The following is a 16,946-nucleotide window of genomic DNA, read 5'->3' as shown; positions in this document are numbered from 1 at the left end:
CAACATAATGAAGGCCATATTTGAAAAACCCAGGACTAATACCATTATCATCTTCAATGGGGAAAAACTGAGGGCTTTTTCTATAAAGTCAGGAACAAGACAGGGCTGTCCACTCTCACCATTTAATATAGTACTATAAATCCTAGCCACAGCAATCAGACAATAAAAAGAAAGAAAAGGCATCCAAATCAGCAAGGAAGGAGTCAAATTTACACTATTCACAGGCAACATGATATTCTATACACTAGTAATGAAGCAGCAAAGACACTGAAAGGCATCAATCCCATTTACAATTGCATCAGAAACCATAAGATACCTAGGAATAAACCTACCCAAAAAGATCAAAGACCTGTATTCTGAAAACTATAAAACACTGATGGTTGGAAGAACAAATATTGTTAAAATATCTATACTACCCAAAGCAATCTACACATTTAATGCAATCCCTTTCAAAACACCAACAGCATTTTTCACAGAACTAGAACAAATAATCCTAAAATTTGTATGGAACCACAAAAGGCCCCAAAGAGCCAAAGTAACCTTGAAAAAGAAAAGTGAATCTGGAGACATCACAATTCTGTACTTCAGTTTATATTATAAAGCTATAGGGATCAAAACCGTATAGTACTAACACAGAAATAGACACATAGATCAATTGAACAGAAAATCCAAAAAGTAACCCATGACTATTTGGTCAATTAATCTTCAACAAAGCAGAAAATAATGTCCAGTGAGACAAAGACTGTCTCTTCAACCAACGGTGTTGAGAAAACTGGACAGCAACATGCAAAAGAATGAAATCAGACAACTTTTACACCATACACAAAAATAAATTTAAAATGGGTTAAAGACATAAATATGACACTTAAAATCATAAAAATTCTAGAGGAAAAACACAGGCAGTAACCTCTTTGACATTGGCCATAGCAACTTCTTTCTAGATATGCCTCCGGATGCAAAGGAAACAAACTTAGATATAAACTACTGAGACTTCATCAACATAAAGAGCTTTTGTCCATTGAAGGAAACAATCAGCAAAACTAAAAGTCAAACTACAGAATGGGAGAAGATATTTATAAATGACACATCTGATAAAGGATTAATATCCAAAATATATAAAGAACTTACCAAACTCAACATGCCCCCCCCAAAAAAAATAATCCTATCAGAAAATGTAAAGAAGACATGAACAGGCATTTCTCCAAAGACATATAGATGGCAAAAAGATACGTGAAAAGATGCTCAACACCATTCATCATCAGGGAAATACAAATCAAAATTACAATGAGATACCACCTCACACCTCTCAGAATGGCTAAAATCAAAAACACGAACAACAGTTGTTGGCATGGATGTGGAGAAAGGGGAAATTTCTTGTACTGTTATTGAGAATCCAAATTGGTACAGCCTCTCTGGCAGACATTATGGAAATTCCTCAGAAAGTTAAAAATACAGCTATCCTAGATCCAGCAATTGAATTACTAGATATTTACTCAAAGAATATAAAAGTACTAATTCAAAGTGGTGCATGCACCCAGATGTTTATACCAGCATTATTTACAGTAGTCAAGTTATGAAAAAAGCCTAACTGTTCAATATAATATTATATATGATATAATTATATACTGATATTATATATATGTGTATAACTTAGCCATAAAAAAGAATACACTCTTTGCCATTTACAAAAATGTGGATGGAGCTAGAATATTATGCTAAGCAAAATAAGTTATTCAGAGAAAGGCAAATGCCATATGATTTCACTCATATGTAGAATTTAAGAAACAAAACAAACTAGCAAAGGGGAAAAAAAAGAGCAAACTGATAGTTGCCAGAGGGGAAATTGGTGGAGGATGGGTTAAATAGGTCATCAGGATTAAGGAGTGCACATGCTGTGATGGGCATTGGGGGTTGTATGGAAGTGTTGAATCATTATATTGTACTGCTGAAACTAACATTACACTTTATGTTAACTAACTGGAATTTAAATAAAAACTTAAAAAAAAGTGCTAAGAAATAAAAGCAGATTTACCTGTCAAAAAAAATAGTACCATAATGAATCAAACAGCATATAAAAATAGCAAAATTGAGTTGGTTTAAGTTTGAAACTCAAGACATTTCAAAATGTTTATAGAATATAGGAGAAAATGTTCATGTTTCTCAATAGATAAGAAAAAAAATATTAGATAAAATTTATCAACTAAGAAAATTCTTAGAAAACTATATATAAGAACATTTACTTTACTAGATAGTTTAAAGCAAACAAATACTTATTGGTACAATAATAAAATCATTTCTATATTTGTCAGAATCCTCCAGAAAAATAGAACCAACAGGATAGATGGATGGGTGGACACAAAGACAGACAGACATATAGGTAGGTAGGTAGATGCCAGAGAGATAGAGAGATAGATAATAGATAGGTAGATAGATGATAAATAGATGGGTAGATGGAAAGATAGATAATAGATAGATGATAGATAGAAAGGTAGATGATATAGATAGATATATAGACAGATAGACAGACTTATTATGGGAATTGGCTCACACAAATATGGAGGATGAGATTTACAATAATATGCTCTCTGCAAGTGGAGAACCAGGATAGTTATTGGTATAATTCAGTGTAAGTCCAAAGACCTGATAATCAAGAGAGATACCAGTGTAAGTTCTGGAGTCCAAGGGCTGGAGAACTAGGATTTCCAATGTTAGAGGGCAGGAGAATGTCCCAGTTCAAAAGAAGCGAAAGCAAATTCACAGTTCTTTCACTTTTTTCATCCTATTCCGGCTCGCAAATGATTAGATGTTGTTCACCTATATTGGTGAGGGCAGATCTTCTTTATCCAATCTACCAAATCAAATGCTAATATCTTTCAGAAACAACCCCACAGGCACACTCAGAATTATTTTACCAGTCTATCTGACACACAGAATTAAATATTATAAGTCTTTGAGAAATCAAGAGCAAGTCAAGCGTGTCTTATCAGCATTTCTATTTAATGTTGTACAAGAAGTTCCTGTCAGAGAAAATGCAATGTGAGTGTCAGGAATGGCGGCAAAAAAAAAATGTCACTGAAGGAAGGATGACTACATACATAAGCAATTCAGAAAAATCTACGGATAATTAAAATGATTAATTTTAACATATTTGCTGGTACTCTACCAAAATATAAACACTAACTTTATTTGTACACAACAGTTAAAAGTTAAAAATTTTAAATTAAAGAAATACTATTTATATGTTTGTCAGAGACCTTAAATACTTAAGAGTATACCTAATATAAGGTACGTAAGGCTTCTAAACACCACGTCTAAACACATTGCTGAAAGAAAACAAAGATATAAATAAGAGATACCATGCTCAAGGATCACAAGGTTGTGAATATGACAATTCTTTCAAAATAGATCTGTAGGTTCAGTGGAATGTTCATTAAAGAAAAAAATACGGCAGTGTGTGTGCATATATGTTTGTTTAAATTGACAAACTGAATATAAATTTTATCCAAAAAATGTAAACATCCAAAGTCAGGCAGCCAAAGTAATGTTGAAAAGGAAAACCAAACCTAGAGGTATCACAATGCTGGACTTCAAACTGTATTATAAAGCTATAATCATCGCGGCGCCTGGGTGGCTCAGTCCGTTAAGCGTCCGACTTTGGCTCAGGTCACGATCTCGCGGTATGTGAGTTCAAGCCCCACGTCGGGCTCTGTGCTGACTGCTCAGAGCCTGGAGCCTGTTTCAGATTCTGTGTCTCCCTCTCTCTCTGACCCTCCCCCGTTAATGCTCTGTCTCTCTCTGTCTCAAAATAAACGTTAAAAATTTTTTTTTTTAAAAATTAAAAAAAAAGCTATAATCATCAAAACACTGTGATACTGGCACAAAAGCAGACAGATAGATCAATGGAACAGAATAAAGAACCCAGAAACGGACTCACAGATATATGATCAACTAAGCTTCAAGTGTGGGAAAGAATATCCCACAACAAAGAAAAAGACAGGTCTCTTCAGCAAATGGTGCTGGGAAACCTGGACAGCAACATGCAGAAAAATGAACCTGGACCACTTTCTTATACCATACACAAAAATAAACTCAACATGGATGAAAGACCTAAATGTAAGACAGTTTTCTCTCCTAGAGGAGAAAACAGGCAACGACCTCTTTGACTTTGCCTGCAGCAACTTCTTACTAGACGGGTCTCTGGAGGCAAGGGAAACAAAAGCAAAAATGAACTATTGGGACCTCATCCACATAAAATGCTTCTGTATAGCAATGGAAACAATCAGCAAAACTAAAAGACAAGCAAGCAATGGAATTGGAGAAGATGTTTGCAAATAACATACTGGATAAAGGGTTAGTATCCAAGTCTACAAAAAATTTAACAAACTCAACACCCAAAATACAAATAAGCCAGTGCAGAAATGGGGAAAAGACATGAACACTTTTCCAAAGAAGACATCTCACATGGCTATCAGACATATGAAAAGATGCTCAAAACCACTCATCATCAGAGAAATACAAATCAAAACCGCCATGAGATACTACCCCACATCTACCAGAATGGCTAAAATGAACAACTCAGGAAACAGCAGATGTCAGCAAGGATGCAGAAAAAAGCGGAGCACATTTGCACTCTTGGTGGGAATGTAAACTGGTTCAGGACTCTGGACAACAGTATGTAGCTTCCTCCCAAAATTAAAAATAGAGCTAACCTATGACCCAGCAATTGCATTACTAGGCATTTATCCAAAGAATACAAAAGTGCTGATTCAAAGGGGCACATGTACCCTAGTGGTTAGCAGCCCTATCAACAATAGCTAAACTATGAAAAGGGCCCAAATATCCAATTACTGATGAATGGGTAAGGAAGTGGCATATGCATACACATACACACACACACACACACACACACACACACACACACACACACACACAATGGAGTATTACTTGGTGATCAAAAAGAATGAAATTTTGCCATGTGCAACAACGTGGATGGAATTAGAATGTACTATGCTAAAAAAGTCAGAGAAAGACAAGTATCATATGATTTCACTTTATGTGGAATTCAAGAAACAAACAGAAGAACATAGGGGAATGGAAAAATAAGATAAAACACAGAAGGAGCCAACCAAGAGACTCTTAAATACAGAAAACAAACTGAGGGTTGCTGGAGAGATGTTGGGGGGGGGGGCTAAATGGGTGATTGGCATTAAGGAGGGCACTTGTTGGGATTAGCACTGGGTGTTATGTGTAAGTAATGAAACACTAAAATCTACCCCTGAAACCATTATTACACTATATGTTAACTAACTTGGATTTAAATAAAATTAAAAAAATCCAAAGATAGCAAAGATAATCATAAAGAAAATGTGGTTTGAGGACCAGTACTATTTGATATAAAGATAATTATAATGCTACATAGTAAAACAATGAATTTTGTGACATAGATTCCAGAATAAATAGCACAATGGAACGGAACTGAGACCAGAATCATTTCACAAATATATTACCATCTGACTTATGACATAGGTGGTATCTATGCCATGTAATGATGTAAGCTTGATCATTTACTAAATGGTTCTCAACTAAAAATACATTTCACAAAAAAGTAAACCTTGACTCTCATCTCATATATTATAAAAAATATGTAAGTTCTTTCTGAATGAATTGTAGATATAAATGTGCATGTTAAATCAATACATTGGGGAGTATCAACATGATTTGCTCTTGAATAGACACAGAGGAAACTGATAATATATATATATATTAATATATAATACTATCTATATATATATCATATATGTATGATGATATATCTATATATAGATATGATAGATATAGATATAGATATAGATATAGATATAGATATAGATATGATATACAGATATATATCACATATATATGATGATCATATCAGAATATATAAAGAAATGTTAAATCTGATAGAAAGATATCCACATTGCAGAAGTGGAAGTATTTTCAACCATTTAACTCCTAGCTATATAGGTATGTATCACAGAAATAATTTGTATATGTATATGCATCCAAAGACAAGTACATATGTGTTTATTTATTTATTTAAATTCCAGTTAGTTAACATAGAAGGTAATATTGGTTTCAGCAGTACAATATAGTATTTCAACACTTCCATACAATCCCCAGTGCTCATCACAGCACACACACTCCTTAATCCTGATCACCTATTTAACCCATCCCCCTACCAACTTCCCCTCTGGTAACCATCAATTTGTTCTCTAAAGTTAAGAGTCTGGTTCTTGGTTTGCCTCTCTTTCTTTTCTATGCTCACATCTTAATTCCACATATGAATGAAATCATATAGTATTTGTCTTTCTTTGACTAACTTACTTCACTTAGCATGAGCCAAATTTTCATAATCTATTGGAGATAAAGCGGCTATAAATATCAGGGTGCATGTATCCTTTTGAATTTCTGTATTTCTGTATTCTTTGAGTAATTACTCAGTAGTGCAATTGCTTGATCTTAGGGTAGTTCTATTTTTAACTTTCTTTTTTTTTTAATTTTTTAATGTTTATTTATTTTTGAGAGTGAGACACAGAGCATGAACAGGGAAGGGGCAGAGAAAGGGAGACACAGATCCAAAGCAGGCTCCAGGCTCTGAGCTGTCAGCACAGAGCCCCACACGGGGCTTGAACTCATGAACTATGAGATCATGTTCTGAGCCAAAGTCTGATGCTTAACTGATTGAGCCAACCAGGCGCCCCTATTTTTTACTTTCTGAGACAGTTCCATTCTGTCCTCCAGAGTGACTGCACCGATTTACATTCCCACCAACAGGGCAAGAAAGTTCCCCTTTTTCCACATCCTCACCAGCACCTGTTTCTTGTATTGTTGATTTTAGCCATTCTGAGTGCTGTGTGGTGATATCTCATTATGTTTTGATTTGTATTTTCCTAATGATGAGTGATGTTGAGCATCTTTTCATGTGTCTGTTGGCAACATAAATGTCTTCTTTGGAGAAATATCCATTCATGTCTTCTGTCCATTTTTAATTGGACTATTTGATTTTTAAGTGTTAACTGTATATGTTCTTTATGTATTTTGGATACTAACCCTTTACCAGATATTTCATTTGCAAATATCTTCTCCCATTCTGTAGATTGCTTTTAGTCTTGTTGACTGTTTCCTTCGCTGGGCAGAAGCTCTTAATTTTGATAAAGTCTCAATAGTTTGCTTCCCTTGCCTCCAGAGGCATATCTAGAAAGAAGTTGCTATGGCTGGTATCTCAGAGGTTACTACCTGTGTTCTCCTCTTGGATTTTTATGGTTTCAAGTTCAAGTGCTTTTTAGTACCACATTTAGGCATTGTGGTACTATTTTTATGATTTTTGCATTTAGGTTTAGAGACTGGACTTTGGTTTCCTTCTGTTGTAGTATTACATGCTGTCAATAAGCTGTTTTTATTTTCCCCTTTTCTAGGAAAATTTATCTAAAATGCTATTATTTCCAATTTACATATTTGGAAAAATTCATAGCTGATACAAGCAGGCCTGAAGTTTCTGTTTGTTAGTTTTGTTTTCTTTTGTTTTGTCTATGGGATTTTTGGTGGAGGGGGAGAGTAAGTTTCATGATACCTGACTCTTCAAGTAAAACAGTATCTGGGAACAAAGAGATAAAGCCTTATAAAAATCAATAGAAATTGCTGTAACAGATCATGTGGTCACATGTTACTGTGATTTTAAAGTGTACATATAAACCACAGAATCTAATAAAAAGCAATGTGAGAGGTCAGACTGTGTGTGTGTTTGTATCAGAATATTATATGTATTAGTAGATATATGTAGACATTTAGAATACAAAACCAAAAAAAAAAAAACATTTGCAATACAAGATAGTTACTAACAACAAAAAAGAGATTTCAAAATATGAATCACAGTATTAGTTTCCAGTTACTGCTGTAACAAATTACCACAAGCTTGGTGGTTTAGGACAACACAAATTCATTATTTTACAGTTTTGTTGGAGTTCACAAGTTCAAAATTAGTCTTAAAAACTAAAATCTATTGGCCATGTTGTGTTCCTTCTATATTCTGAGGTAAATCTGTTTCCTTGTTATTTCCAGATTCTAGAGGCTGCCTGCATCCTTTGGCCTGTGACCTCTCCTCCATCTCAATCTTTGTACCGTCACATGTTTCTTCTTTCCAGCTCTGACCCCTCCCACTTCCCTTTTACATGTACACTCGTAATTACATTAGGGAATCTGGGTAATCCAGGATATTCTCCCCATCTTAAAATCCTGAAACGCACCTCTAACGTCCTTTTTACTTTTTAAAATAATGTATTTACACATTCTGAAAGTTAGAATTGGAAACCAGTGGGGAGAAATCATTCAGCCTACTTCAATGAGTTTGCTGAACCTATAAAATGTTCAGTGGCTTCAATTTCAGTCCCAAGAGCATTTACTTGGGAGAAATAACATAACTTTGACACCACACAGAAAATATGGCCATCTCATTAATCAAACTCAGGATAGTATTATTCCAGAACAGTAATTTATGTGCTTGCAATAATTTATCCTAAGTAACTACTACACTCCCGTGTTATAGATGGACCTACATAGGAAACAAATTTAGTCATAGTTTCTGTATGAGTATGGAATCAGAAAAGATTTCATCATATAACAGAAAGTTTACTACTAAAGGGAAAATATATAGTGAACCATCCATTTCTACAACAGTAAATGACATTTCTATGACTTCAATATCTAGGGTTCATTACCAAAGATTCTTACTTGCTTGTGAATTTTTAATATGGGCATTGACAACTTCTGGCTTTGGTGTTTGCTGTATGATTCCATTTTACCAATCCCGTTTGTAAATAATAGGCTAGTAGAAACAAGCGTATTGAAGGCTAAGAACCCTTCTATATTCCTAAAGTGATAGTACATCTCTGCTCTAAAATGTGCTGCTTTTATAGTTTAACTTTCTAATGGCAATAAAATTTCATTCATTTTAGAATTCTCGGCTGGAGTTGCAGAGGAATGAGGGTAGGTCTGAGGTGCAGTGGGAAACTTTACTGAATCCCAAGTTCATGACCATTATCATGATCATGACACTGACTTATGAAAAACAGTTGGGAGAACAGAGACATTAAATGTGGGTTAGTGTTGGTTCTGAGATAATATTGTGCATCTAAATGAAACATTCTCTCACTTAAAGAACGTAATTTTTGACTCAGTATAAGGAAGAACTCAGGAAGCAACTATTCTAGCCCAAATTGATCAACTTTCCCTCAGGAGATAATTAAGTACCCTGTAATTAACAGCCCTCCAACATTAAGTGGGTTATATCTGGCATAAGGATAAGAGAGAAGATTCTAGCATCCAAATGGTACAAGGTCTCTATAACCTTTGAATTTATCCCAAAGCAGAGATTCTCTGTTTTCATAATAGAAGCATCATCTTTAGAAAAGATACAGACTCTAGCCTGGGCAGATCTGATCTCCCTGTTACATTTAAACTTGCTTTCTAACTGACTCACACATTCACCAAGAGAATGGAATGAAATTACTTAGTTCATTTTTAAAAGTGTTTCCTAGGAGCAAAGGAGGAGAGAGGGACTCTTAGTAAAATGAAAAACAAAGTGAAGACTTACCACAGATAAAATGCCTTCAAGGACACTGTCCAGCCAACATTTTATTTGGTTGTATTTCTAGCTAACTTCTCTTTTCTCTTGGTCCTAGCACTTTGTGAGAAATGAAGATGAGTTGTTGGTGCATGACTGGGTGGTTATCAGAGAGGATAAGGTAAAATAAAAACTAGATTTAATTTGCACACTTGATAGGATAATCAATGCTATAAATAACATGGAATTAATACTATGCAAAACAAGTTAGAAGACACTGCCTGATTAGCTAAAATAGTCATAAAGCTACAATTCTACTTGCGTAGGTATACAAAGGATGAGAGTACTTTTAAAATCTTATGGTTAATATTAGTTTAACTTAGTAGGAAAATTAATACTGTGATATATAGTACCCCCTACTTTCTGACATATTAAAATAATAAGTAATAAAATATAATTTTACTTTTTCCTGATGAGAAGAATTTGGAAACAAGCATTGTGTAGGGCAAGTCTTTGTTGTTACCCTTATATAATGATCAATTATATTGTCTAAAATTCTTAAAATTAGGATTGGGCATTTGAGCTAAGATATAGTCACTGTTGATCTGTGACCCCCATGAGTCTTGCCTCTTAATATTGATGTTCCTGTTTAGTCCCCTCTGACACTGAGTAAAAGCCAAGCTTTATAACCTATGAGGATATTGTAGAAATCATGGAGTTTGACTTTCAAGAAGGCTTCTGCCTTATGTTCTTTTGGATTGTTCCTTCTTGGAGAAGCCAGCTACCAAATCATATGGACACTCACGCCCAGATAGGAAGAAACTGAGGGCTTTCAACCACCAGGTAAGTGGTTTCAGATACAGACAAGACTTCAGAAGACAGAAGCCAATGTCCCCATTCTTTGAAGGCAACTTCATAAGGGAACCTGAGCAAAAACATCCAATTTAGCTACTGATTTCTTGACACATAAAAATTATGTGAAATTTTAAATATTTATTTTTTAAGCTGTTGAGTTTTGGAGTTATTTGTTATGCACCGATAAGTAACTAATACAATATTACAAAATATATTTGTATAAACATGCAAATATTTATATAAATCATGTTAATCAGCACATTGAATCAGTATCAGAGTGAAAAATTCTTCAGCTTTGGCAAAGATCCACACTATTCCTAGACATAGCACATTACTAACTCTCACAGGGGAACTTTAAAAAGAAAGGACCAAACTATATATTCATGTCCACACAGACTGACATAATAATGACTTTAAAAAGTATCCTTAGTTTATAGAGGCACCTGGGTAGCTCAGTCGGTTAAGCATCTGACTTCCACTCAGGTCATGATCTTGTGGTCCGTGGGTTTGAGCTCCATGTCAGGTTCTGTGCTGACAGCTCAGAGCCTGGAGCCTGCTTCAGATTCTGTGCCTCCCTCTTTCTCTGCCCCTCCCCTGTTCATGCTCTGTCTCTCTCTGTCTCTCATAAAAATGAATGTTAAAAAAAAATTGTAACAAAAGGATACCTAGTTTATAAGTAAAGGCCATTCATACGCAGCTACAGATATATACATGTGGTAATTTAAGCTTCACATCACAGCAAGCTCAAGGGAAAATGAACAAGGGGACAACTGTAAAGAGACATCAGTCTTGTCTATTCCATCTAGAGAAGAGTGGAGAGTATTAAGGGTGATGCTATTAAAATTAATGTGAGCTTTCAACATATAATGTGTTTTTTGTTGTTTTGTTTTTCCTTGGCTAAATTCTCCTTTAGGGAGTTGTTACTATTGAAATTTGGTAGGGGATGACTTCTAGTGAAAACACATATTTAACTTCTTTGTATTAATTCATTATTTCCTACTTAAAATTGCTGTGTTAAGAGTCAAAGACGGGGAAAATGTTCTCTTATTTTATAGCAGTAACTTGTGTCATGAACCTTTTCAGGTTTGCTTCGTATAAGTCATCATTTTGCATTTCTTGTATTTAAAAAATAGACTATATGGTAAAGTAAGTAGAGTAAGATATTTCACCTACATTTTTTTTTATAAAAGGAGAGATGCAAGTCTTCTCTGAATTCTGATCATCCTAAAACACATAAGAATAAGGAATCACTAGAAGAAAATTCACTGAAATTTTCAAATTGGATCTACTTTATTTTTATTAACCTCCTCTTTTCAATTTTTTTTAAAGTTTATTTATGTTGAAAGAAAGAGAGAACAGGGAGGGGTAGAGAGAGTGAGAGAGAATCTGAAGTAGGCTCTGTAGAGCCAGCACAGAGCCCAACGTGGGGCTCAAACTCATGAACTATGAGATCATGACCTAAGCAAAAATTAAGTCAGATGCTTAACCGACTGAGTTACCCAGGCACCCCTATTAACATCCTCTTTAAAGTGAAAGACTAATGGATCTCAATGTTTGCACACAGAAAAATAAATTAGTAATGACTTGAATATTTCAGTTCAAATGAAACTGACATTTTATATGAATATAGGTTTTCAGATGGCTGTGTAGACTCTAATTACTTATTTAAGATGAAAAATAGATATACTAAGCAACATATTAAAAGTAACAAAACATTAGATCTTTATAATTAAGTAGATAGTGGCCACATCCAAAATACCAAGAAGAAGAATTTCAAAATTTACAACTTGACTTTTTAAATTATTAAAACACACATGTTTAAATTCCTTTTATAGTAACTTTTTCTTTACATTTTCTATGGAGATATTTTCAATTATAGAGAAAATTAACAAACTATATATGCATTGCCAATTATAGAAAAATTGAAAAATATTTTGCATTGTCTTACAACTTTTTCCAAATGAATTCCCTTTTATCTTCACAACTCTTTGTACAAACACTTGGGGGCTATAAAGTCAAGTAACATTTGACCTCAGAACATTTCTATCTTCTCTCAGACTCATCCAATATTAGAGAACACCAAAAAGTAATTTATCACTGTGTCACACTTGCCTGAAGAATTTCTTAGGGGACTAGAAAGACCGATGAAGTTAATCATTAAGCCCAGAAAATCCCTAAAGGTGATTTTTTCTCTTTGATGTACACAGATAATTCAGTCTTTGTTGAAGACTACTTATGGATCTTTGTTCTTATTGCCAACCTTTAGGTTTCAGGTAACCTATTAAATATCCTTGTATTAATTGAACCTTGAGTCAAAATGCTCACTTACAAATCATTCTAGGTAGTAGATAGTTCAGCCTCAGTCTTGACTATGCTCACTGTTGGAATAGTGCATGCCAGCTTTTGGGGGGAATACAGAGAAGTGTTAATGGGAGAATAGAATTGAGATTCTCCTTGAAAAGGAATTTTAGTTTCAATGGATAGGTTTTTCACAATATATCTTGCACACTTATATGGCCCTCAATAAAAATCTGTTTCCAAGGATCCTGAGGAGACTTCTTAAAGAAAAGCCCACAGGTGTACCTGGCTGGCTCAGTTGGTAGAGCATGTGACTCTTGATCTCAGGGTCATGAGTTCAAGCCCCATGTTGGGTGTGGAATCTTAAAAAAGTAAAAAACAATAAACAAAAAGTAAGCCCTAAATGCTGAGCTTAACCTTGTAAAGGTCATAATTTTTATAAAGGAGTTTATCTGAAGAAAACCATTAGACATACTTGAATTTGTCTCTGCTCTAAATTCCTCAGTGTCAAAGAGCAAAGTATACAAGACTTAAAATTGATGGAGTTCTAAACCTCCAGCAGCTCCAAATCATCCAGCAATTACACTCCTGGGCACTGATCCCAGAAAAATGACTATTTTTGCGCAAATACCTGTAAACACATATTGATGCAGCATTATTTGTTATAGTCTACAACTGGAAACAACTCAAGTGTCTCTCAACAGGTTAAGAGTTACACAAACTGTCATACATCTATACTGTGGAAAACTACTCAGAGTGAAGAAGGATGGACTATTGATAAAGACAACACACGGGAATAATTGGGATAAAGACAACTCCAGGGAATTCTGCTAAGTGAAAAAAAAAAAAAGCCAATCTCAAAAATTTACATATGATCCCACTTATACAACATGACCAAAATGACAAAAATCTAGAGATGGAGAGCTGACTCATGGTTGCCATAAACTAGGAAGAGAGGTAAAGATGGGTGAGAAGAAGGTAGGTATTGTTACAAAATAACTACAAGAGCAACCCATGTGGTAATGGAGATGTTCTCTATTTGATTGCTGGTGGTAGACACACACCTACCTGTGGAAGAATGAAAAATGGACTGTAAGAGGTATCCATGCTCCAATCCCTGAAACCCATAAATGTTACCTTACTGGGAAATGGGTAATAGTAAATTAATCCTCAATTCTTTAAACAGAAGTACCATCATAATTGTAGTTATTAAAAAAAAAAAAAAAGGCAGGGGGAGATTACACACACAGATGAGGCCACATGACCATGGATGCAGAGATAAGATAAATATGACCACAGGTGAAGGAACAAAGGCAGACATCAGAGCCGGAAGAACCAAGAACAGATTCTCTCCTAGAAATAGCTGAGGGACCACAGCCTTGAAGTCACCTTGATTTTAGCTCAGTTCTACTGATTTTGGACCTCTGGCCTCCAGAACTGTGATAATCAAATTTCTGTTGTTTTAAGCCACTAAGTTTGTAGTAATTTGCTACAGCAGCCATAGTAAACTAATACTGCACATATGATAAAATCACATAAAACTAAATATAAATAGACATACACAAATGAGTCTATATAACTGAGGAAATGAGTGATGTTAGGTGATTACATCATTATTAATTTTCTGGTTTTAATATTCTATAAATTTGCAAGATGTTTTCCTTGGTGAAAAATGGTTAAAGGATCCATGATACCTCTCTGTATCATCTTACCTTGCATATAAATGTGCTACACATACTGAAATTAAAATTTAATTTGAACAAGAGATAGAGGGGCACCTGGGTGGCTCAGTTGGTTAAATGTCCAACACTTGATTTTGGCTCAGGTCATGATCTCACGGTTTGTGGGATCAAGCCCTGCATCTGGCTCTGCGCTGACAGCATGGAGCCTGATTAGGATTCTCTCCCCACTTCTTTCTCTGTCCCCCTTCAATTGAACTCTCTCTCTCTCTCTATCAAAATAAATTACTAAAATTTTAAAAAGTGATGTAGTTATTTCCCCTAAAACTATTGAGGAAAAAAAAAAAAACTAGAGAGTATCTTCATGACCTTAAGGTATGCAAATATAAAACACAATACAAAAAAAATGTAAATCACAAGAAAAAGAATTAAAATATATTAAAATTAAGAAACGTAATTTCTAAAAAACAAACAAAAAGAACATTAAAAGAATGGAAAGGCAATCATTAAACAGAATGTCTTCGCAAGAGAGAATATATTTTTTTTAATTTTTTTAAATGTTTTTATTTATTTTTGAGACAGAGAGAGCATGAGCAGGGGAGGGGCAGAGAGAGGGGGAGACACAGAATCTGAAGCGGGCTCCAGGCTCTGAACTGTCAGCACAGAGCCTGACGTGGGGCTTGAACTCACGGAGTGTGAGATCATGACCTGAGCTGAAGTCAGAAGCTCAACTGACTGAGCCACCCAGGCGCCCCAAGAGAGCATATCTAAATAAGCAATAAACACAAAACAATGATTAGGTCCATTAGTCATCAAAGAAATGTGAACTAAAACCACAATGTGATACCAAGTATAAACCCATCAAAATGGTTATCATTGAAAAGGAAGTCAATGCTGGGTGATAGGTTGTAGACAAATTGAAATTTTCTTACACTGACAATAAATTTAAATTAATACATCCGTTTTGAAAAACTGTTTTGTACTATCTAATAAAGTTAAATATACATATTCTTTATACTCCACAATTCAAATCACTCATATGCATATGTATATATGTATATATGTATATACATGTATGTATGTATATGTATACATATGTATGTATGTATATGTATACATATGTATGTATGTATATGTATACATATGTATATATGTATATATACATATATATGTATGTGTATATATGTATATATATATATATATATATATCCAACAGAAGTTCATAAACACATGTTTAGAACAACAATATTCATACTACTACTAAACTGGAAATGACCAAAAGTCATCTACCTTTTTATGATTAACTGCCTTTATATTCATATATACCAATATTATAAAGAAAAAATGAAGTTACTATAATTGTATGTATAACCATGGATGGTCACTTAAAAATTAAGTTAAATGACAAAAAACAACAACAGGAAAAAAGCATATAATAGTACATAGTGAACAATTCTGTTTATGATATAAAGAAAATGTAAAAACATGATGGTACTAAATTTATAGACATGGAAATATTTTTATCCTTGTTATTTTGGATTATAAAATCTGGGAGTATGCTATATCTTCATACTTGTTCAGTATTTATTACCATCAAAAAAAATCTCAAATTTTCTATTTTTTGTATATAGGTCCTGCAAAATTTTGGTCAGATTATTTTCTTAATTTCAGATGTATATCACCAATTACTGCTATTATGAACAAAAACTTATCAATACATCACATTTTCTAATTGGCTTATAATAATGCTAGGAAATATATTCCAAATTTTAGAATGCATTATATAGACTTAATCAATGATATGTATAAATACAGAGTTTTATGGAGATTCATCCCAATGTTGCTTATTGAAAATTTAGGGAAAATAATCACTAATAAAAGGTTGCTTGTATAGGAATAATGAGTCAATAAAAATAATATAGTAGGTGAACACTTAATTATGTGGAAATGAGGAGAAATCATTGCTAAGTGAAATAGCATGTTACAAATGGGGTGAATTCCACTTAAATATACAATGGTAATATTGAGTCTACTTAAATATACAATCGTAATAATAACAGTGTCATCGTTATGATCAGTGTTACTCTTTTTTTTTTCATTATCTGTTCTCTTGAGTTTTAGACATTTACTTCAGTACTAAGATTTTATAAGTTGTTATGTTTTTAGTGCATAACTGACTTTCCTCCTCTTTAAGAAATATATATATATGTATACATATGTATATGTGTATGTATACATACATATATATGTGTGTGTATATATATATATATATGTATATATATGTATATATATATGTGTGTGTGTGTGTGTGTGTATGTGTGTGTGTGTGTAAATTCAATAAAGCCTTTACAGAAGAGGGTCCTTCCAAAATTATTATCTGAGTAAATGGAATCGAGCAGATCATGTTAAAATCTTGACTTGGCTTTTAAGCCTTGGGAAATTTAATTCTTTGATACTTAATTTACTCTTCTATAAAATTTGTAAAATAAAATAATCATAATATTTGATGGTCTTGT

At 33.8% G+C, this 16,946-nt stretch overlaps 1 non-coding gene across 1 annotated transcript; it reads left to right on the top strand.

The window, feature by feature from the left end:
- The first annotated feature begins 13,034 nt into the window (after positions 1-13,034).
- On the top strand, positions 13,035-13,107 carry TRNAK-CUU (transfer RNA lysine (anticodon CUU)). Its single transcript has one exon. It is a non-coding gene; the product is annotated as a tRNA-Lys (tRNA).
- The last annotated feature ends 3,839 nt before the right edge of the window (positions 13,108-16,946 follow it).

Source organism: Lynx rufus, unplaced genomic scaffold, assembly GCF_022079265.1.
Source record: "Lynx rufus isolate CCGP_SWC_20201006 ecotype Redwood Valley unplaced genomic scaffold, mLynRuf1.p SCAF_1, whole genome shotgun sequence".
NCBI classification, from domain to species: domain Eukaryota; kingdom Metazoa; phylum Chordata; class Mammalia; order Carnivora; family Felidae; genus Lynx; species Lynx rufus.
Note: the sequence above shows the minus strand (reverse complement) of the source record. Positions and strands in the feature narration are given on the sequence as shown.